The sequence below is a fragment of the Bos indicus x Bos taurus genome, chromosome 7, assembly GCF_003369695.1.
Source record: "Bos indicus x Bos taurus breed Angus x Brahman F1 hybrid chromosome 7, Bos_hybrid_MaternalHap_v2.0, whole genome shotgun sequence".
In the NCBI taxonomy this organism is placed as follows: domain Eukaryota; kingdom Metazoa; phylum Chordata; class Mammalia; order Artiodactyla; family Bovidae; genus Bos; species Bos indicus x Bos taurus.
The window spans coordinates 51,712-75,001 of record NC_040082.1 but is presented as its reverse complement, the minus strand read 5'-3'; positions in this window follow the sequence as shown (position 1 = coordinate 75,001).

The following is a 23,290-nucleotide window of genomic DNA, read 5'->3' as shown; positions in this document are numbered from 1 at the left end:
CTTTCTTAACAGTGTGAGAATTTATTTGGTATAATTGTTCTTCAGTTTGTGGGTTGCATGCTTGGTGGCTCTATGGTGGGTTTAGCCCTCCAAGAGGGCTTATGCCACATGCTGTTTGACCCTGGTCTGCTGCACACAGACACTTATGCCTACAGGGAAGTTGTTGTTTCTTTGCCCTTTGCTCTTCATCTGTTGCCATATTTATCTTGGTTAGAAATAAGTTGGGCTAACTCAAAACCACTCTATTTCTATCAAAGTGGAATGCTAATATAAGCAAAACTGCAGGTTCAGAAAAAAAAAAAATAACAAAATATTATCGGAAGCTATTATTGAGGGCTATAGACCAGACACAGGGCTAAGCATTTTACATGTATTAACTCATTTAATCCTGATAACAACCTCATAAGGTATGTACTATTATTACTGTGCTCACAAAAAAACTACATGTGGTGTATAAAGCAACAGACAGGTCCCCTATCCAAATAGTTTGGAATAGGTGGAATAGATGGAAATTAGCTTTCTGTCTAAAGTTCAAGTATAGAAGAGAAATGTGGTGTATTTGGGGGCTTTACAGGTGCCTCAGTAGTAAAGAATCCACCTGCCAATGCAGGAGACATGGATTCGATCCCTGGGTCAGGAAGATCCCCTGAAGAAAGAAATGGCAACCACTCCAGTATTCATACCTGAGAAATCCCATGGACAGAGGAGCCTGGTGGGCTGCAATTCATAGGGTTGTGAAAGAGTCAGACATGACTTAGCAACTAGACAATAACAACAGAGTTTATTTGACCAGCTATAGAAAGTCACCCTGAGGAGGAAAACTAGCTTCCCTACCAAGCCCTTACTGTGATCAGGATGAATATATTAACATATCTAAAAATGGAGTTTTCAAGAAAACAAAAACCAAAAAAATCCAAAATACAGATATAATGTATCCAGTATTTCTGCCAAGAGGCAGTAAATTTAGAAATAAAAAGCAAAATAAAAACATGCAAAAATACCCTCAACTACTTGAAATTAAAAAAAAAAAATCAGTCCCCCAAACTCTCTTGGATCAAAGAGAATTAAATATTACGTACTGAAGAAGGTTGACTCAATGGACATCAGTTTGAGCAAACCCAAGGAGATGGTGAAAGTCAGGGAAGCCTGGCATGCTGCAGTTCATGGGGTCACAAAAAGTTGGACATGACTTAGTGATTGAACAACAATAATTTCAAACATTAATATTAATAAGTATTAACATTAATAAGTTTAAAAAGTAGAGCCTTACCTATCAAAAGTAGGGAATATGGCAAATTACATACTTAGAAAACTTGACTCAGGAAAATTTATTACCTCAATTCAAGTCAGCAAATAATTATTAAATCCCTGCTGTAGGAAAATTTGTTGAAACTGGGACAGTTTATAAAGTGACCTCCCCACCCCGGCCTCCCCCCTCCCCAGCCAATTTCAGAGCTGGATTTGATCCTGAACCTTTTATTTATATAATCCAAGTATTTTTTAGGTCAGTTTGAGTTAGCTTTCTCTCATTTAGAATCAAAGAGCTTTCACGGAATAAAGACCCCTTTTCTCTTGTGACACTTTCTTCCTTTGTTCTATGCAGCCATGGTCTGGAGTCAGGTGAAAACGGAAAGAAGTGAGTGTTGGGACGGACATCCTAGCTGCAGGACTAAAGGACCTGAACATTTTCATCTGTGGTTATGGGAGACAAAGACAGTCTCAGCGTTCCCGGGCAGGTCCTGCACCTGGTTGGAGCAACTTTTTTGTGTAGTCCATTTACACGCATGTGGGGAGAAAACATGTATGAGAACCATCTATTTCTTTTGTTGTCACAAGTATCCTAAACACCCAGAACTGTGCTTAAATGAATATCCTTAAGGTCAAGCTGTGTTTTCTACCTTCAACTTCCATGAAATTCTCCAGTATCCTTTCAATAAGCCTTCTTCATGTCCTTTAAATGGGTTTCTGTTTCTTGTAATCAATCCCTGGCTCTCACAGAAGTACATCCTCATCCCCCCGAGGAAATTGTTTCCATGCTTAAACAAATGGAACTAATATCAATGATGATATTTACTATACCTCTTGTCAAGGAAGGAGGCAGAGGACTTTGCACAAAGCATTAAAGATAATTGAGCCTTAGTTTCCTCACCTGTGATTTGAGATTAAGTTATGGTAATCAAAGCAGTATAGTACTGGCACGAAAGCAGACATATGAATCGATGCAACAGGATAGAAAGTCCAGAAATGAACTCATGGATATATGGTCAGCTAATCTATGACAGAGAAGGCAAGCTGGACAGCTACATGGTAAAGAATAGAATTAGAACATTCCACAACACCACACACAAAAGTGAACTCAACATGAATTAAAGAACTAAATGTAAGACCAGATACTATAAAATTCTCAGAGGAAAACACAGGCAGAACACTTACAGCAGCAATATTTTTTTGGAGCTGTCTCCTAGAGTAATGGAAATAAAAACAAAAGTAAATAAATGGGACCTTATCAAACTCAAAAGCTTTTGCACAGCAGAGGAAACCCATAAACAAAATGAAAAGACAACCTTCAGACTGGGAGAAAACATTTGTAAATGATGCTACTGACAAGGGATTAATTTTCAAAATTAATTTTGAAAATTTCAGCTCATGAGACTAAATATTAGAGAAAAAAAAAACAGCTCAATCAAAAAAAAAAAAAAAAAAAAAAGCACAGGCAGGAAACTTAAACATTTCTTCAGAGAAGACATACAGATGGCCAACAGGCATGTGAAAAGATGCTTAACATTGCTAATTATTAGAGAAATGCCAATCAAAACTACAATGAGGTATCACCTCACACCAGTAAAAATGGACATTATTAAAAAATAAAAACAATAAATGCTAGAGAAGGTGTGGAGAGAAAGGAACCCTCCTACATCATTAGTGAGAATGTGAATTGGTGCAACCACTGTGAAGAACAGTATGGAGGTTCCTTGAAAAAGTAGAAACAGTTACTGTAAGATCATGCAGTTCCACCTCTAGGCATATATCCAGAGAAAACTAATTCCAAAAGGTACATGCAGACCAATGTTCACATTGGCCCTATTCACAATAGCCAAGAGATGTAAACAGCCTAAATGTCCATCAACAGATAGAGCTGTGAATATATTCAGTGGAATTATATACATATACATATTCAGTGGAATATTACTCAGCCATTAAAGAGAATAGAATAATGCCACTTGCAGCAACATGGGTGGGCCTAGAGATCATCATCTTAAGTGGAGTAAGTCAGGGGAGACAAGCGTCACATGATATCACTTATATGTGGAACCAAAAAAATAATATAAATTAACTTGTTTACAAAACAGAGACTTATAGACATAGAAAGCAAGTTTATGGTTACCAAAGAGGATATCAACTGGTAGGAAGGGTAGGAAGGGAGAAGAGATAAACTAGGAGTTTGGGGTTAATGTATATACACTACTAGAGAGAAAACAAGTAGACAATAGGTCCCTACTGTGTATACAGGGAACTCTACTCAAAATACTGTAAACCTATAAGGAAAGGAATCTGAAAAAGAATGTCATATATATACACACACACACATATATACATCATATTGCTGAATCACTTTGCTGTACACCTGGAACTAATACAACACTGTAACTATACTTCAATTAAAAAAAACAACTGTTTTTAAATAAGAACATCTTCTTTGCAGGGTGAGACCATGGCTGCAGAGGCTGGAGCTGGCAGTTTTTGGCACTGGTGGGCACACAGAACTGGTAGTGGGGGGTTGGAGAAGAGCCCTTGAGGGAGCACACAAGTGAGGGTGTAGAGCAGAGGTCCCCAAATCTCCCACACATCTGCCTTGTGGAAGGGAAGCATTTTAAAATACAGACTTCAAGCCCTATCTTGAAACTCCTAAATCAGGATCTTTGGAGGTAGGAAGAAATGTGATTTCTGGATGATGTCCTGTAGCTAATCTAAAACCAGTCTAACAAGTGCTTAACTGCTATCAGAAAAGAAGAGGAATCAAGGCTTGTGTAAGAAGAGACTGGGCCAAAGGCATAGTCAAGTGTTAAGACTCAGTGGGTAAAATACTTAATTGTCCAAGGTATTTATTTCTGTTACTTACTTCTTGTGCTATCTGCTATATTGGTTAAAGTTTATGATATTAAAAAAAAAAAAAAAAACTAAGTATGCTTTTAAGAAAATTTAGGGCAACTGAATAGCAAAATGTGTTCTACCAGTGTATAGAAAATATTCATGTTAGATCCAACCAGTTCATCCTAAAGGAGATCAATTCTGGGTGTTCATTGGAAGGACTGATGTTGAAGCTGAAACTCCAGTACCTTGGTCACCTGATGTGAAGAGCTGATTCATTTGAAAAGACCCCGATGCTGGGAAAGATTGAGGGCAGGAGGAGAAGGGGATGACAGAGGATGAGATGGTTGTATGGCATCACCAACTCAATGGACATGGGTTTGGGTAAACTCCGGGAGTTGGTGATGGACAGGGAGGCCTGGTGTGCTGCAGTTCATGGGGTTGCAAAGAGTTGGACACAACTGAGCAACTGAACTGAACTGAGACCATAATTAAAATAAACTAAAAGAGCAAATAAAGCTCAAATTATATTTGTTGTTCATATATCAAAATATTCAGGTGAAAATTAAGACCAACTAACAATATAATCATTGTAAATTATATAACTGATAAAAATGAAATATTAGTCACTCAGTTGTGTCCCACTCTTTTCAATCCCATGGACTATAGTCCACCAGGATCCTCTGTCCATTCTCCAGGCCAGAATACTGGAGTGGGTTGCCATTCCCTTCTCCAGGGGTCTTGCCCAGTCAGGAATCAAACCCAGGTCTCCTGCATTGCAGGTGGATTCTTTACTGTCTGAGCCACCAGGTAAGCCAATTTCCCATGGTAAAGAACATTCATGGAATGTTTAATATAGTCCAGGGTTAGATGTCAGGACCAAACAGAATGCCCCATCAAGGACAGCAATAGAATCTCCATCTGGGTGTGGGCGGCCATGCTGGCTCTCCTCTCCTCTTGGTATCTGAGGATCAGGAGACAGTCGGCCAAGCCAGCCCATGGTTGCGGCTAACAGAAACCACACTGGGTGCTTCATGTGTGGCTGAGCACGGTTAGTAGCGACTTGCTATCTCCACTGTGAAGACAGCTTTTGAAGTTAAAGAAATTTCCTGTTGTGTTTAGGTTCACAAATGGTCAGAAGAACAGTAATGTTTGACTGTAAGGTGAAAGCAAGCAGAAGGAAGTGCCTGTCTCAGTCAGCAGAAATCAGGTTGAGTGTTTGTGTGAAAGAAAGAACTCCACACACACACTGAAAAAAGGAAGGACCAACCACAGCCCGCATCTTGCGTGATGAGCAAGGTAACTCTGATGGACTTATTTTGTAATTTCAGGCAAGTATGTAAAACAGTGATCAACAAATGACAACCTATGTGCCAAATTAGGTACCCCACAATTTTTGTAAATACACTTTGTTGGAACATAGGCATACTCATTAACCAGTGTACCATGACGCTCCCACACTGCAATGTCATGATTGAGAAATGGCAAAAGACACTATGTGGCAATCTGAAAACATTATTCTCTGAATGTTTATAGTAAAACTTTGCTATCTTTGTTCTAAAACATTTCACAAATGGGTAAAAGAGGAGAGTGAAAAAGCTGGATTAAAACTCAACATTAAAAAAAAAAAAACAAACAACTAAGGTTGCAATATCTAGTCCCATCACTTCATGGCAAATACAAGGGGAAAAGTGGAAACAATGACAGATTTTCTTTTCTTGGCCTCCAAAATCATTGCAGACAGTGACTGCAGCCAGAAATTGAGACACTTGCTTCTTGGAAAGAAAGCTATAGCAAACGTAGGCAGCATATTAAAAAAGCAGAAACATCAGTTTGCTGACAAAGATCTGTATAGTCAAAGCTATGGTCATGTATGGATGTGAGAGTTAGACCATAAAGCAGACTGAGAGCTGAAGAATTGATGCTCTTGAACTGTGGTGCTAGAGAAGACTCTTGAGAGCCCCTTGGACTGCAGGGAGATCCAACTAGTCAATCCTTAAAGAAATCAACACCCTGAAGAGTCATTGGAGGGACTGATGCTGAAGCTGAAGCTCCAATACTTTGGCCACCTGATGCGAAGAACTGATGCATTAGAAAAGACCCTGATCCTGGGAAGGAAGGCAAAAGTAGAAGGGGGTGGGAGAAGATGAGATGATTAGATAGCATCACCAACTCAATGGACATGAATTTGAGCAAACTGGGATATATTGAAAGACAGGGAGGCCTGGCATGCTGCAGTCCATGGGGTTGTAAAGAGTTGGACACGACTCAGTGACTGAACAGCAACAATAGCAATTTTAAAGAGATAAACTCAGGCTTGAGATATTTCCTTGGATTATGGGTATCAAACACATGGGGAGGTGAAGCCACTTGAGAAGGAACAAAGTCTAAGAGAATTCAACTGGACCAGGACCTTTGACTTATGAGGTCAGTTTCTCCTGCAGAGAATGAACTTTGTTCACTTTGTTAAATACTCCAGCTCAGAGAACACGGCCCTGCACTTGGATAAGCTAAAGTGCAAAGCAATTGCGACATAGTTTGTCTTTTACAAATCTCACCTCTTGTTTCTGGTTTCACATTTTCTCCCTTAAGAGCTTGGAACTATTGTGTTTTCATAAATGCATCAGTTGGTAAGGGTCTGCTCTGCGTCAGAGATAATTCTAAAATATTTACATTCACACTCTGACTACTGCTTTATCTCCTTCCCCCTGTTCTGTTGTCGAATTAGACCCCTTAATTTCTTGCTGGGCACAGCAGTGTCCAGAATAACAGACATTCCAGGTGCTCTGTTGGTTAGAGCTCCAAATGGACTTGGATCCTGCTAATCAGATGTACTTGTGAGAGATCCGAAGAGATGCCAAAGTTGTGCTTTCACTGCTTCTGCCATTTGAGTAAGTTTCTGTCTCCCATTGCCCTGCCCCAGTCGTGATCCTGATGGTTTTCCAGTAGCTATAGGAACATCTGCATTGGTGGCCCCACCCCCCTGCCCCGTCGTCCTGTTCTGAAAGGATATCTTCAGTCTTCCAGCTGATTCCCTAAGCCGTAACAAAACCTGTACTAAATCTTTTTCTGATTAGACTAGTTGAAACGGCTTCTGTTCTTTCCAAGTGAATGGTGACTGGTCCAAAGTTTGGAATTTAAAAGTAAGGTGATACCCTGAAGGATATTGATGGACACTTTCTTGACCTGGCTATCTAAGAAGCAGTTGGTAAGGACAGCAGCAGCTGGCTCTCCTTCTCCACAGGTTCCACCTCCACCAATTCAATCGCAGAACCTGAGGGTGCCGAGGGCCACCCGGATCTCTGCTCAGGAAAGGCCAGAGAATCTCAAGGTGTAGCAGAGAATCTCCACCTGTGTCAAAGAATCTAAAATATTTGTGAACCTAATAATTTGGTGCTTCACAGTGTTAAAAATCCACTATATCAGTACCTCCACACTGAAGCAATGGTAAGAATTTGCTCTGAAGCGACTTGGTGGCCCTAATTCCTAGACAAGAACATGTCCAAAGCCTTCTGGGCTTGGCAAGAAGAATCAGCCCAGCAGTGCAGATCAGGTTAAGGGTGTAGCCCTACCTTTCAAAATCCTTATTTTAGGGCATCATGGAAGCCTCCCGTGATAGTTTTGAGGGCTCCCATAAAAAAGTACCACAAATTGGGTGGCTTGAACTACAGACATTTATTATCTTACAGTTTTAGAGGCTAGAGTTTGAGATCAGGGTGTCGGCAGGGCTGTTTCTTCTGAGAACCGCCAGGAAAACCTGTCCCGTGGCTCTCCCCTGGCTGTTGGCGGTTCACTGACAACCTCTGGCGTTTCTTGTCTTGTGGCTGCATCACCCTGATCTCTGCCTTTATCTTCATGTGGCATTGTCATTGTGTGTGTGGCTGTGTCCAGATTTCCCCTCCTTTTGTAAGGACACAGGTCATATTGGGTTAGGGCTCACCCCAATGATCTCATTTCAACTTGATGGCCACTGTGAAGATCTTGTCTTCAAATAAGGTCACATACTGTGATACTGGGAGTTAAGATCAAGCATATCTTTTTAGGATGGAGGACACAATTCAACACATACTACTACTACTACTACTAAGTCACTTCAGTCGTGTCCGACTCTGTGTGACCCCATAGATGGAAGCCCACAAGGCTCCCCCATCCCTGGGATTCTCCAGGCAAGAACACTGGAGTGGGTTGCCATTTCCTTCTCCAATGCATGAAAGTGAAAAGTGAAAGTGAAGTCACTCAGTCGTGTCTGACCCTTAGCGACCCCATGGACTGCAGCCCACCAGGCTCCTCCGTCCATGGGATTTTCCAGGCAAGAGTACTGGAGTGGGGTGCCATTGCCTTCTCTGAATTCAAACCATTGACATCATCATTAGACTGAAAAACAGCTGTGCAGACTGTAGCAGGTAGGAAGGAATGAAAACCATGTCTGTGGACTTCTGTTGATAAACGTAAACACACATGTGTATGTGTGTGTGCACGCGTGCATGTGTGTGAGTGTGTGTATAATTTCTAGATTATTTCTTTGGGTTCAATTTTTATACAGAAACTGACCAGAAGAAAAACTGCATGCTTATTAAGAGGAAATTCTTTACCAGAAAAACCATAAACCTGGCCTGCCAAAGCCTGATTTTCTTGAGTCAGTCTCAATGCAAACTTAAGTACCAAACTTAAACTAGCAAAAAGCAGGACGTGAGTTTGCAGCCCCAAGAACAGAAGACACCCCAATGCCCAATGGAGTGCGACGGAGGAGACTAATGGACCAAGAGGGACCACCAGGTAAACAAAGCCAGCGGTCCTGGAGATGCCAGAGGAAGCAGAGGGTTTGGATGGGCTAACCCAGGAAAGTATAATAGTCTATTGCCAGGGCAGACACCTCTGAACTTCCTGCCCATTACAATAATTTTTTTCTGAAGGAAACCTTTTACTATAGTTATCCTGTCCCTATTCCACCATAGAACTGTGTGTGTGTGTGTGTGTTAGGCATGGGGGAATAACTTACCAGTCACTTCCTGGATCACCTGTCCGTAAGTAGCCACATCTGGACCTAATGGAGAGAAATTTGTGTTCTCCTAACGAAGACACAAAGAGAACTTTGTGTCACTCAGATATCCTGACCTAAACCAGAGCTGGGTTTAGTCTCTGAATGGAACTTTGAAGTCATCTCTTAGGTAAGGTATGAGTTTTCTCTCTGGGATAAAGGGTGCTCACAAATCTCAAGGATGGAAACTGTGATCTATGGCAGACTGCCAGACATCCTCCAATAGCTATTCTTCCCCTTTCTTTTAATCTATGGCAATAGAACCCCCAATATTTTATCTGGACACAAGATCACTCCAAATAAAGACCGCTATATTTCTGAGCTTTCCATACAGCTACAGCTGTGGTTATGAATTAGTTTCTGTCAATCAGCTGCTCTCTGGAAACATTCAGAAAGCAAGAGCCAGGAGAGGCGATGAGGAGGCCTCTGGTTTGCCTGCAGTGGCTTCTTGACCAGAGAGGCTTTCCTGGGCATTGTAGAGACAAAGTAGTTTTAAAATTGGTAACCATAGGAGCAGCTTCCTAAATGGACAGGGGGCTTCCCAAACATAGAAGACACAATAGGTCTCTTGGTGTCCCAGTGTTATGGTACAACTGAGATTTACTTTTGAGACCTCAAACTATAACTGATTTTGTCTTCCCTTACAGTTCTTTAGGATCTTTAAGACTCTGGAAAATTCCTTTTCTATTTAATCTAGCAGAAGGAATTTTCTGGGGGTCCAGCGGTTAGGACTCTGCACTTTCACTGCCAAAGCTGCGGGGTTCAATCTCTTGTCAGGGGACTAAGATCCAACAAGTCACCCGGCACAGCTAAATTAAAGAAAGAAAACCCAGGGCGGGGCTAGCAGAGTGTCTATTCACTGCAATTGAATGTGTCCAATACAGATTGGAGTTATTTTTTAATTTTATGGATAAAGAAACTAAGGCTTAGAGACAGTAGTGAGCTGGTTAACCAGTTCTCTATGAGGAAACAGTGCCCACATCTGTAGCATTTGACACCATCTGTGGAAAATACTCCTACCATGACTGGTTTCAAGTCTCCAAAGGTTTAAAAGCCTTTAGGCAAAATTCCGAAAAGTTTAACAGTTGGCCCTTGCAAGCTGGCTCCTGTTCAAACACACCATGCTTACAGAATTTAAGTAACTTCCCCAACATACCAAGTCAGTAACTATTTAATAAAAAGATTGAACACGTAGTGATATTTATTCTGTCTTAAAAATCATTGCAGTTTATCAGGAGAGTTCTGGGCTGCCAGTGTAACACTAACAGAAATGTACATCACTTGGTGTGCCCAGAGATTTCCTGAATGAACGTTGAGACAGTAGGTGAGGCGGGATTGGGGTGAGTAGTCTTTACTGATAGTATTACATGCATGTGACATAAAGGGGGTTTAAACAGCTTAAGATCATCAAAATTGCAAGTGGGACTTAAGGAATGAGAGATATAATTCATAAATTGAAAATTTTAAAGTTGGTGCTTCTTGACTGCTGTGAAACTGAGTTTGCGGTTGGGGTAGTTATGCCACAGACCTACTAGAGAATTCCTGAAGACCACAAAGTGCATGGAAACTGGGCTTCCTTCCAGCATGTTTATATTTTCATAGTATTGCTTTTTGATGTTAAATGAGCAATAGTGAAACCTATCGAGTACTTCCTGTTTTTTTCTTGGGTAGGGGGTTATGAAGAAGTTTGTCGCTTTGTCTAAAGAACTGGACCTGGTCACTGATCGAACCTCCTGATAACAATGACCCCAGGCATCTATTTTTTCCCTTTTGTTGTGACTGTGATGGCCCAGCTGAGGCAAAGTCTATTTAGGTAAGCGCTCAGAATAAACCTTACAATGAGATGACAGACCTTCTTTTTAAATTTTTGAGCAAAGAGCTAAATAATCTGCTAAAATAAGAGTTAAATCATGCAACATTTCTTAGATCTTAGCATTCAAAAATTATAAGACTGTACTGTATGGCACAAGGAACTATATTCAATATCCTGGGATAAACCATAGTAGAAGAGAATATGAAAAATGTGTGTCTGTGTGTGTATATATATAACTGAAGTGTATATATAAGTATAAAACAAAATTTCTCACTTTGCCATACAGCAGTAGTTAAGACAACATTGTAATTCAACTATACTTCAGCAAAAAATAAATTTAAAAAAATTATCAGGTGAAAGTGGAGGGAAAGAGAAGTACAAAGGAGAGGAGGTGGGTAAAGAAAGAGCGGAGGCTCAGACATGGGCCTACTGTCTCCTCGCGGGGAACACACTCATCCCCACGGGCTCCCGGGGCTCTGGGTGCTGTAGGGCCGACCGGTGGGGTCCTCTGGGATCTGCCAGGGAGACGTGGGGAGTTCTCGTTCTCTGGTCAAGTGACCGGACAGGCTTCGCTTCTACACATCGCAGAATAATAAAAGTATAGTGAGACTAGAGAGAGTTCTCAAATACGCTATTTCTTTATATAGAAAGAATATAAATCAAAAGGGCAAAGTATTCTGACATCAAGAGAATTTCTTACAAAGTAATGTGGGGTTATGTGAATCCAGTAGAAACATTTGACCTGGTTTCCTTCTATGAAGAAAGCTTTATTAAGTAGTTAAAAAATATCACTGCTTGACAAGTGAGAACAAATGCTAAGAAAATAAATATTTTAAAGAGAAATGCAAAGACACAATTTTACCTAAAATGCCGCTGCTTTAAAGATAGAGACTAATTTTAATTCCTACAACATCAGTCACTAGTTGTGATAGTATCTTCTGTTTTAATATTTCTTTCACTCATCCTGATGTCTTCATTGAGGAATTTGTCACCTCCCCAACCTCTTGTTTATAGTATTAGGTTAGTGCAAAAGTAATTGCAGTTTTGAACTGTGAATTTTAAATCATTATAACTAGGCTCAAATACATCTTTATTAGTCAAATAGGAACCATTACAATCTATACATTTTTGCCAATGAGAAGTAAGTTGGTTTATTCCTGTAGCATAAAAATCTGTGCTTCAGGATTCAGCGAACTCTTGGAAAGCATTTTCTGCCTCCTGCTGGTTCTGGAGGCATTTTCCCTGCAAAAAGTTGTCGAGATGTTTGAAAAAGTGGCAGTTGGTTGGCGAGAGGTCAGGTGAATATGGCGCATGAGGCAAAACTTCATGGCCCAATTCATTCAACTTTTGAAGCACTGGTTGTGAGACATGTGGTCAGGTATTGCGGAGAATTGGGCCCATTCTGTTGGCCAGTGTTGGCTTCAGCTTCTGTGCATCCCCTCAATTTGCTGGGAGTACTTCTCACATGTAATGGTTTCACCCGGATTCAGAAAGCTATAGTGGATCAAATGAGCAGCAGACCACCAAACAGTGACCAGGACTTTTTTTTTTTTTTGGTGCATGTTTGACTTTGGGAAGTGCTTTGGAGCTTCTTCTCAGTCCGGACCAGCCACTGAGCTGGTCACTGCCGTTTGTTGTATAAAATCCACTTTTCATCACACGTCACAATCTGATCAAGAAATGGTTAATTACTGTTGCATAGAATAAGAGAAGACTACACTTCAAAATTACTTTTTAAAAAAATTTTTGGTCGGCTCATGAGGCATCCACTTATCTAGCTTTTTTACTTTTTCAATTTGGTTCAAGTGCTGAATGACCATAGGATGGTCAATGTTGAGTTCTTCGGCAGCTTCTCATGTAGTTGTAAGAGGATCAGCTTCGATGATGGCTCTCCATTGGTCGTTGTCACCTTCCGATGGCCAGCCACTGCGCTCCTCATCTTCAAGGCTTTGCAAAACTTTGAGCCACTGTTGCACTGTACTTTCATTAGCAGTTCCAGGGCCAAATGAGTTGTTGATGGTGTGAGTTGTCTCCACTGTTTTATGACCCATTTCGAACGTGAATTAAAAAATCACTTGAATTTGCTTTTGGTCTAACATCATTTCTATAGTCTAAAATAAATTTACAGTTCAGTTCAGTTCGGTTGCTCAGTCATATCTGACTCTTTGCGACCCCATGAATCGCAGCACGCCAGGCCTCTCTGTCCATCACCAACTCCCGGAGTTCACTCAGACTCACGTGCATGGAGTCGGTGATGCCATCCAGCCATCTCATCCTCTGTCGTCCCCTTCTCCTCCTGCCCCCAATCTCTCCCAGCATCAGAGTCTTTTCCAATGAGTCAACTCTTCACATGAGGTGGCCAAAGTTCTGGAGTTTCAGCTTTAGCATCATTCCTTCCAAAGAAATCCCAGGGCTAATCTCCTTCAGAAGGGACTGGTTGGATCTCCTTGCAGTTCAAGGGACTCTCAAATGCTGGGCTGGAAGAAGCACAAGCGGGAATCAAGATTGCCGGGAGAAATATCAATAACCTTAGATATGCAGATGACACCACCTTTATGGCAGAAAGTGAAGAGGAACTAAAAAGCCTCTTGATGAAGGTGAAAGAGGAGAGTGAAAAAGTTGGCTTAAAATTCAACATTCAGAAAACTAAGATCATGGCATCTGGTCCCATCACTTCATGGGAAATAGATGGGGAAACAGCGGAAACGGTGTCAGACTTTATTTTTTTGGGCTCCAAAATCACTGCAGATGGTGACTGCAGCCATGAAGTTAAAACATGTTTACTCCTTGGAAGAAAAGTCATGACCAACCTAGATAGCATATTCAAAAACAGAGACATTACTTTGCCAACAAAGGTCTGTCTAGTCAAGGCTGTGGTTTTTCCAGTGGTCATGTATGGATGTGAGAGTTGGACTGTGAAGAAAGCTGAGCGCCGAAGAATTGATGCTTTTGAACTGTGGTGTTGGAGAAAATAAATCTACAGTAAACGGCAAATCATAAATCATTAGCAAAAAAAACATAAATTGAGAAATGCACATTAAAATGATGTATAACATAACCACATTTGTTTAAGAATATATTCCACTCTGTAATGGCAAAGTGCAACAATGCAAAACAATTGCTTTTGCACCAGCCCAACAGTATCTTTTAATATTTCTTCCACCCGTCCTGATGTCCTCACTCCTCTGTCACCACCACAATCGCACATATATAGTATTATGCTAAAATCTTAATGGTATGGAATACATTGCCCTGCTTCCAGTCCTTTGCAGCCAAATCTGAGTATGGATTTCTTTACAGGAAGTTTTAAAACTCCAAAGTCAGTGTCTTCAATAGATATCAACTTTCTTGGGTTATCTATGTCTTCAATAAGCCTGGTATGTAATGTGTATCTTTTAAGGAATTTGATGTTTTCTTATTTCTTAAGGTAGAAGTTGATGTTATTAACTACAGATCTTTCTTCATTTTTAACGTGTGTTTTTCTATATAGGAATATACAGGAAAATATAAAAATAAAAATTAAAAAAATTCTTATGTGAAATGAACTTGGAATCTTTGCACTCATTCTTTAGTATTTTCTTAGATGAAATCCAAGAAGCAAAAATTCTGAGTCAATGAATATTTACTTCTTTTTATAGAATTTGTACTTACTTCCAGGTGTTTTGTTTCATGCTTTTCTTTATATTTAATAATGTACAAATATTTTCTTCAGATCAATTTTTTCTATACTATATTCTTTGTGACTGTATAATACTTTATTGATACATCAAATTGTACTTGATAATTCTCTATTGTTGGACATCTTGGCTTTTTCTGATTTGAGACAAATTTCCATAATGCTTTAATAAATCACCTTAGTTTGTGGAAAAATATCGACTTCATAAAAGCAGTGATTTAGGAAAATTAGTCAGGAACTAGTTATCTATTGAAAGCATTGGATCACTGAATCAAATCTAACACCGTATTAAAAGGATAAAACACATCATGACCAAGAAGGGTTTATCTAAGGGGTGCAGTTAGTTTAGCATTTGAAAAATCAATCAATGACAATTACCCTATTAAAAGACTAGAAAAGGAAAACAATATCATCATCTCAAGAGATGAAGAAAAGGAGTTTGAAAAATACCCAACATTGATCCTAATAAAAACACTCCACAAACTAGGAATAGAAGAAATAACCTCAACTTGATAAAAGGTGTCTATGAAAACCGTACTGCTAACACCATAATGTTCCAAGATGAAATTCTTCCCACCAAGAGGAGGAAACAGGCAAAGCTGTCTACTCATCACTTCTATTTAATATTGTACTGAAGGTTTTCACCAGCCCACCAGACAAGAAAGAGAAATAAAGGATATCCTGATTGGAGATGAAGAAGTAAAATTGATGTTAATCACAGATAACATGATCATCTGTAGAAAATCACATGAAATCTATTTATCTGTGTATTTACTAGAACTAATAAGTAGTTTAGTAACGTTTGAAAATGTAAGATCAATACACTAGCAACAAACAACTGGAAATTGAAATTAAAATAACAATCCATTTATAATCACATAAAACATGAACTACTTAAGAGATAAATATACGGGGAAAATGTGGAAGACCTGTCCTCTATTAATTACAAAATATAATGAGAGGAAGAACTCCTAAATGGAGATAGATGCCATGTTTATGGATAAACATGGATAGAATATCAATTCTCCCCAACTTGTATATAGATTTAATGCAATCCCAGTTAAAATCTCAACAGGCCCCGTTGTAGATGTTGACTGCTAATTCTAAAATTTATGTTGAAATGCAAGGGACGTAGAACACCCAATACAACTTTGAAAAAGAACAAAGCGGGCTAACACACCATCTGACTTCAGGTTTTAGTATAAAGTTACACTGATCAAGGTGTGATATTAGACTCAAGAAAGACAAATAGATCAGTAGAACAGAACAGAGAATCTAGCAGTAGACCCACACGTATATGCAGAACTGATTTCAACAAAGATGCCAAGGCAATTTGAAAGTACGAGGTTAATTGAGTAAATTATTTTGTATAGGATGCAACCATTAAATTTTGCTGTAAAAACACATATGTCAGCATAGTAAGATGTTCATAATGTATTAGGAGAAAACTGCAAGGTCTACAACAGTTTGGCACATTATTATTCTATTGTTAATAGGATCTATATTTTTTCAAAAGGATACACACAGATAAATACATGCATTTACACACAATAAAAGTGATTGTTAATAGTAGGAGCTTGAAATTGCTTATAATTTTAGTTTAGCTTTCAGTGTTTATGCTTCTAATTTATTTACTTATAATAGATACACACTGTAATAAAAACCAAAACCAACTCTTCCTTGAAGCATGTAGGATCTAGTGCCCAACTATGGATCAAACCTGGTCTCTCTGCGTTAGGCTCACAGAGTCTTAGCCACTGAACTACCAGGAAAGTCCCTGGGGCAAATTATTAACTTCACTTTATCTCAGTTTTCTCTTTTAAAAATTGTAGATGAAGAACTCGGGTTTCCCTGGTGGGTCAGACAGTAAAGAATCTACCTGCAATGCAGGAGGCCAGTTCCCAAGCTGGGTTGGGAAGGTCCCCTGGAGAAGGAAATGGCAACCCACTCAAGTATTCTTGCCTGGAGAATTTTATGGACTGAGGAGCCTGGTGGGCTACAGTCTATGAGGTTACAAAGAGTTGGATGTGACTGAGTGGCTAACACACAGACAAGAGAACTTACCTCAGAGAGTTGTGGGGTAAATAAGTAGTACTGAAAAGTATTAGAATATTTTGGGGACATAGTAAGCACTCAATGGATGTTAGCTATATAATTACAATGATTGTTTTTATTATCATCACAACCTCAAAACCAAGTCTCAGTTATATGTATCCTTTGGGTAAACCTGAAAAATTTAAGGGCTTAGGAAGCATTCTGAAATACCCCCTAGATTTGAATTTCTATTATTTAGTCTTCTTAGTTTGTCTAAGATTTCTCATACACTGTCTGTCTCTAAGCAGTATTTAGGCAGCAAATAAAGTTAGAATTTAGAGGTGATTGAAAATTAAATGTCCATTGCAAAGCCCAACTTTTGCCACAAGGTGGCAATAAAACACTAGTTATGATTTTTAAAATGGAATTCTCCAGGCAAGAATACTGGAGTGGGTAGCCATTCCCTTCTTCAGGGGATCTTCCCAACCCAGGGATCAAACCCAGGTTTCCGGCTTTGCAGGCAGATACTTCACCGTCTGAACCACCAGGGAAGCCCTGAAATTTAATGTCCATTGCAAAGCCCAACTTTTGCCACGAGGTGGCGATAAAACACCACCACCACCACCGCTGTTGCTGCTGCTGCTACTACTAAGTCTCTTCAGTCGTGTCCGACTCTGTGCGACCCCAGAGACGGCAGCCCACCAGGTTCCCCCGTCCCTGGGATTCTCCAGGCAAGAACACTGGAGTGGGTTGCCATTTCCTTCTCCAATGCATGAAAGACAAAAAATAAAGTGAAGTCGCTCAGTCATGTCCGACTCTTAGCGACCCCATGGACTGCAGCCCACCAGGCTCCTCCGTCCATGGGATTTTCCAGGTGCGAGTACTGGAGTGGGTTGCCATTGCCTTCCCCCGATAAAACACTAGTTATGAGTTTTAAAGTCAACAGCAGAAGAGACTTTGGAGAACCTTCATCATCTATTTAGGTAAACATCATTAAGGACTCTGGGCTTCTTCAGTGGCTCAGCGGTAAAGAACCCACCTGCAGTACAGTATCTGCAGGAGACCCAGGTTGGATCCCTGGCTTGGGAAGATCCCCTGGAGAAAGGTCTGGCAACCCATTCCATTATTCTTGCCTGGAGAATCCCATGGACAGAGGAGCCTGCAGGTGGGCTTCAGTCCATGCAGTTGCAAGGAGTTGGATAGGACTGAAGCGACTGAACTGAGCATGCATGCACAAAAAAACTCATAATTTAAAGAAATGACCCCTAATCCACATTTACTTGCATATTTTCTAATTTCTCTCTCCTCAGATAGGAAAGATGGAGAGAAAGGGAATCAGGAGTCAAATTTCTCTTCTCTGAGACCAGTGGACTTGGTCAGAGGATTTAGTATTTTGGGGACCTTTCCAGCTTGGTTGCAAGAAGCCTGGCAAAGGTCAGGTTCTGTCTGAAGCAGTGCTTGCCTGTGCTTAGCTGTGCACTCTAGACATGAGGAATCTTTATTTTTCCATTGATTGCTGCCTAAAAATAGGGGAAGGTTCTTTACCTGCAAGCTCCCTCTGGCTAACTGTTTCATGGGTGAGAACACTGCCAAAGAATGTTCAAACTACTGCACAGCTGCACTCATTTCACATACTAGAAAGGTAATGTTCAAAATCCTTCAAACTAGGATTCAACAATATGTGAAACAGGAACTTCCAGATTTACAAGCTGGATTTAGAAAAGGCAGAGAAACTAGAAATCAAATCTCCAACATCCTTTGGATCATCAAAAAAAAGCAAGAGAATTCCAGAAGAACATCTACTTTTGCTTCATTGACTATGACAAAGCCTTTGACTATATGGATCACAACAAACTGTGGAAAATTCTTCAAGAGATGGGAATACCAGACCACCTGACCTGCCTCCTAAGAAATCTGTGTGCAGGTCAAGAAGCAACAGTTAGTACTGGACATGGAACAACAGACTGGTTCCAAATAGGAAAAGGAGTACATCATGGCTATATATTGTCACCCTGCTTATTTAACTTAGATGCAGAGTACATCATGAGAAACACTGGGCTGGATGAAGCACAAGCTGGAATCAAGATTGCCGGGAGAAATATCAATAACCTCAGATATGCAGATGACACCACCCCTATGGCAGAAAGTGAAGAAGAACTAAAGAGCCTCTTGATGAAAGTGAAAGAAGAGAGTGAAAATGGTGGATTAAAGCTCAACATTCAGAAAACGAAGATCATGGCATCTGGTCCCACCCATCACTTCATGGCAAATAGATGGGGAAGAAATGGAAAAAATGACAGACTAAACTTTATTGGGCTCCAAAATCAGTGTGGACACTGGCTGCAGCCATGAAATTAAAATTTACTTACTCCTTGGAAGAAAAGCTATGACAAACCTCGACAGTGTATTAGAAAGCAAAGACAGAACTTTGCCGACAAAGGTCTGTATTAGTCAAAGCTATGCTTTTTCCAGGAGTCATGTATGAATGTGAGAGTCGGACCATAAAGAAAGCTGAGCACTGAAGAATTGATGCTTTTGAACTGAGGTGTTGGAGAAAACTCTTGAGAGTCCCTTGGACTGCAAGGAGACCAAACCAGTCCATTCTAAAGGAAATCAGTCCTGAATACTCACTGGAAGGACTGATGCTGAAGCTCCAATACTTTGGCCACCTGATGTGAAGAACTGATTCATTGCAAAATACCCTGTGCTGGGAAAGATTGAAGGCAGGAGAAGAAGGGGACGACAGAGGATGAGATGGCTGGATGGCATCACTGACTAGATGGATGTGAGTTTGAGCAGGCTCTGGGAGTTGGTGATGGACAGGGAGGCCTGGTGTGCTGCAGTCCATGGGTTGCAAAGAGTTGGACATGACTGAACATGACTGAGCAACTGAACAACAGTAGCAAATGCTGTGGTCTCACATGCTTGGTCACAGGTCTCCAGCAGGAAAAAGAAGACAGAAACGAGGTTTGATGCTGAGGATGTTATCAGTGACTCATGAGCAGCCTGTCCAAGTTCAAGGGGAGGCCAAAGTACCAGGGGTCAGTGCTTTAATAATATTGTAAGTACAAAATGCTCTTAGTCTCTGTATCTGCAAGTCCTCAGCATTCAGGTTTAAGCTACGGGGCTGTCCAGTATGTTTCAAGTTCTTGAATATATTCTTCCCAACATGGCTGCCACCAGTCACCAGTCTTCAACTGGTCTAAATATGGACTCCATTCTCCTACATTACTACAAATGTTCTCTATGGATGCCACTTATCAAGAGGATTAATTATTGTTACTGTGGTAAAAGGGCTTCCCAGGTGGCATTAGTGATAAAGAATCCACCTGCCAACTCAGGAGACATAAGAGATGGGGGTTTGATCCCTGAGAAGATCCCCTGGAAGAGAAAATGGCAACCTACCCCAGTATTCTTGCCTGAAGAATCTCATGATGTACTCTGCATATAAGTTAAATAAGCAGGGTGACAATATACAGCCTTGACGTACTCCTTTTCCTATTTGGAACCAGTCTGTTGCTCCATGTTCAGTTCTAACTGTTGCTTCCTGACCTGCATATAGGTTTCTCAAGAGGCAGGTCAGGTGGTCTGGTATTCCCATCTCTTTCAGAATTTTCCCCACTTTATTGTGATTCACACAGTCAATGGCTTTTGCATAGTCAATAAGGCAGAAATAGATGCTTTTCTGGAACTCTCTTGCCTTTTTGATGATCCAATGGATGTTTTCAATTTGATCTCTGGTTCCTCTGCCTTTTCTAAAACCAGCTTGAACATCTGGAAGTTCACGGTTCATGTATTGCTAAAGCCGGGCTTGGAGAATTTTGAGCATTACTTTACTAGCATGTGAGATGAGTGCAATTGTGCAGTAGTTTGAGCATTCTTTGGCATTGCCTTTCTTTGGGATTGGAATGAAAACTGACCTTTTCCAGTCCTGTGGCCACTGCTGAGTTTTCCAAATTTGCTGGCATATTGAGTGCAGCACTTTCACAGTATTATCTTTCAGAATTTGAAAGAGCTCAACTGGAATTGCATCACCTCCACTAGCTTTGTTCATAGTGATGCTTTCTAAGGCCCACTTGACCTCACATTCCAGGATGTCTGGCTCTAGGTGAGTCATCACACCATCGTGATTATCTGGGCCATGAAGATCTTTTTTGTACAGTTCTTCTGTGTATTCTTGCCCCCTCTTCTTAATATCTTCTGCTTCTGTTAGGTCCATGCCATTTCTGTCCTTTATCAAGCCCATCTTTGCATGAAATATTCTCTTGATATCTCTAATTTTCTTGAAGAGATCCCTAGTCTTTCCCATTCTGTTGTTTTCCTCCATTTCTTTGAATTGATCACTGAGGAAGGCTTTCTTATTTCTCCTTGCTATTCTTTGGAACTCTGCATTCAGATGCTTATATCTTTCCTTTTCTCTTTAGCTTTTCACTTCTCTTCTTTTCACAGCTATTTATAAGGTCTCCTCAGAGAGCCATTTTGTTTTTTTGCATTTCTTTCTCTTAGGGATGGTCTTGATTCCTATCCCCTGCACAATGTCATGAACCTCTGTCCATAGTTCATCAGGCACTCTACCCATCAGATATAGTTCCTTAAATCTATTTCTCACTTCCACTGTATAGTCATAAGGGATTTGATTTAGGTCATACCTGAATAGTCTAGTGGTTTTCTCCACTTTCTTCTATTTCAGTCTGAATTTGGCAATAAGGAGTTCATGATCTGAGCCACAGTCAGCTCCTGGTCTTATTTTTGTTGACTGTATAGAGCTTCTCCATCTTTGGCTGCAAAGAATATAATCAGTCTGATTGTGGTGTTGACCATCTGGTGATACCATGTGTAGTCTTCTCTTGTGTTGTTGGAAGAGGGTGTTTGCTACGACCAGTGTGTTCTCTTGGCAGAACTCTACCAGCCTTTGCCCTGCTTCATTCCGTACTCCGAGGCCAAATTTGCCTGTTACTCCAGGTGTTTCTTGACTTTCTACTTTTGCATTACAGTTCCCTATTATGAAAAGGACATCTTTTTGGGGTGTTAGTTCTAGAAGGTCTTGTAAAGAAGAATCAATCAATAATGAATAATGCAATAACTGAGATCAAAAGTACTTTGGAGATAGCCAACAGTAGAAAAACTGAGGCTGAAGAGAGGATAAATGAGGTGGAAGATAGAATGGTGGAAATAAATGAAGCATAGAGGAAGAAACAAAAAAAGAATTCAAAGAAATGAGGACAACCTAAGAGACCTCTGGGACAATGTTCAATGCCTGAGCATTCAAATCATAAGTGTTCCAGAAGAAGAATACCAAAGGAAAGGGGGGCCTGAGAAAAAAAATTTAAGGAGATAATAGTAAAAAAAAAAAAAAAAAAAAGAATTCCCTAAAATGGGGAAGGAAAGAGCCACTCAAGTCGAAGAAAATCAGAGAATCCCAAACAGAATAAACCCAAAGTGAAACTCCCCAAGTCACATATTAATCACACTAATGAAGATCAAACACAAAGAACAAATATTAAAAGAAGCAAGGAAAAACAGCAAATAACACACAAGGAAATTACTATAAGGATAACAGCTGATTTTTCAATATAAACTTTTCAGGCCAGAAAGGAATGGCAGGACATACTTAAAGTGATGAAATATAAAAACCTACAACCAAGATTACTCTACCCAGCAAGGATCTCTTTCAGATATGAAGGAGAAATCAAAAGGTTTAGAGACAAGCAAAAGCTGAGAGAATTCAGCACCACCAAACCAACTCTTCAATAAATACTAAAGAATCTTCTATAGACAGGACACACAGAAAAAGTTTATAAAAATTGAACCCAAAACAGCAAAGTAGCTGGTAATGGGATCATACGTATCAATAATTACCTTAATGTAATGGGTTAAATGCCCCAACCAAAAGACAAAACTGGTCACATATATTCAGAACCAAACCCCCTATATATGCTGTCTACAAGATACCCACCTCAAACCAAAGGACAGACCTGAAATTGCAAGGCTGGAAAGTGGTACTTCATGCAAATGGAGAACAAAAGAAAGCAGAAGGTACAATTCTCATATCTGATAAAATAGACTTTGAAATAAAGACTGTGAGATGAGACAAAGAAGGACACTACATAATGATCAAAGAATCAATCCAAGAAGATATTACAATTATAAATATATGTGCACCCAACATAGGAGCACCTAAATACATAAGGCAAATGCTAATAAATATGAAAGGGGAAATAAACAATAATACAATAATAGTGAGGGACTTAAATACCCCATTCACACCTATGGATAGATCAATGAAACAGAAACTTAATAAGGAAACACAGGCTTGAAATGATACAATGGACCAGTTTGTCCTAATTGATATTTATAGGGCATCTCACTCTAAATCAATTAATTTCACTTTTTTCTCAAGTGAACACAGAACATTCTCCAGGATAGATCACATCCTGGTTCATAAATCTAGACTTATCAAATAAAAAATTATTGGAATCAAGCATCTTTTCTGATCACAATGCAGTAAGATTAGATGTCAACCACAGGCGGGGGGAAACTATTAAAAATGCAAACATATAGAGGCTAAATAACACATTTCTGAATAACCAACAGACCATGGAAGAAATAAAAAAGGAAATAAAAATATGCATAGAAACAA